Source organism: Frankliniella occidentalis, unplaced genomic scaffold, assembly GCF_000697945.3.
Source record: "Frankliniella occidentalis isolate FOCC.00 unplaced genomic scaffold, Focc_3.1 Scaffold57, whole genome shotgun sequence".
Taxonomy (NCBI): domain Eukaryota; kingdom Metazoa; phylum Arthropoda; class Insecta; order Thysanoptera; family Thripidae; genus Frankliniella; species Frankliniella occidentalis.
This window is the reverse complement of record NW_026267187.1, coordinates 731,677-732,248: the sequence shown is the minus strand read 5'-3', so window position 1 is coordinate 732,248 and position 572 is coordinate 731,677. Positions and strand designations below refer to the sequence as shown.

At 48.8% G+C, this 572-nt stretch overlaps 1 protein-coding gene across 1 annotated transcript in view; it reads left to right on the top strand.

Annotated features, from left to right (window-relative positions):
* LOC113215517 (uncharacterized) overlaps window positions 1-572 on the top strand; it is an 8,997-nt gene that overhangs the window by 3,428 nt on the left and 4,997 nt on the right. The gene's annotated exons all lie outside the window — the stretch shown is intronic.

Below are 572 nucleotides of genomic sequence, written 5' to 3'. Positions count from 1 at the left end.
AGGTTCATAGCAATAGCCACAAGTGCACCACTCGTCATTTAAACCGAACACCCACTCGTTGACAACCAGGTCCTCTTCGTAAAAGCTGTCGTCCAGCACCTCCCATTTGTTACTATTCTTGACCTCAGAAGAGGTACCGCAACGAATGCATAACTGCAATAAAATATAAAATTTAAGGAACACAAGAAAAATGAAGAAAGAGAGCTGGAAAAAGAACGGTAGACCTACCCGGCGAGGAGCCCAGCCAGCGGGGCGGTAAAGCCCCCGAAGGAGCTGCACACAAATAAGACGAGCAAAGTCCCCGTACTCTGCATTTAATTGGTCTGAGTCCTCCTGGGGTTCAGGAAGGTCGCTTGTGATAAGAGCACTCAAGGATTCCGCACCAGGATCACGGGGAGCCATTTTTACCGAGATCACACGAAAGTAAGAGACAGGTGCCGGAGTTTAAAAGATAACGGTTGGAGAGCGCTCAAGGGGTAGACGGAAACAGAAGAGAATCGGAAAACCCGAATTCAAACGGCCACAGAAGGCGGTGAGAAGGAAGGAAGAAAGGGAGGAAGAGTTGTTGAGAG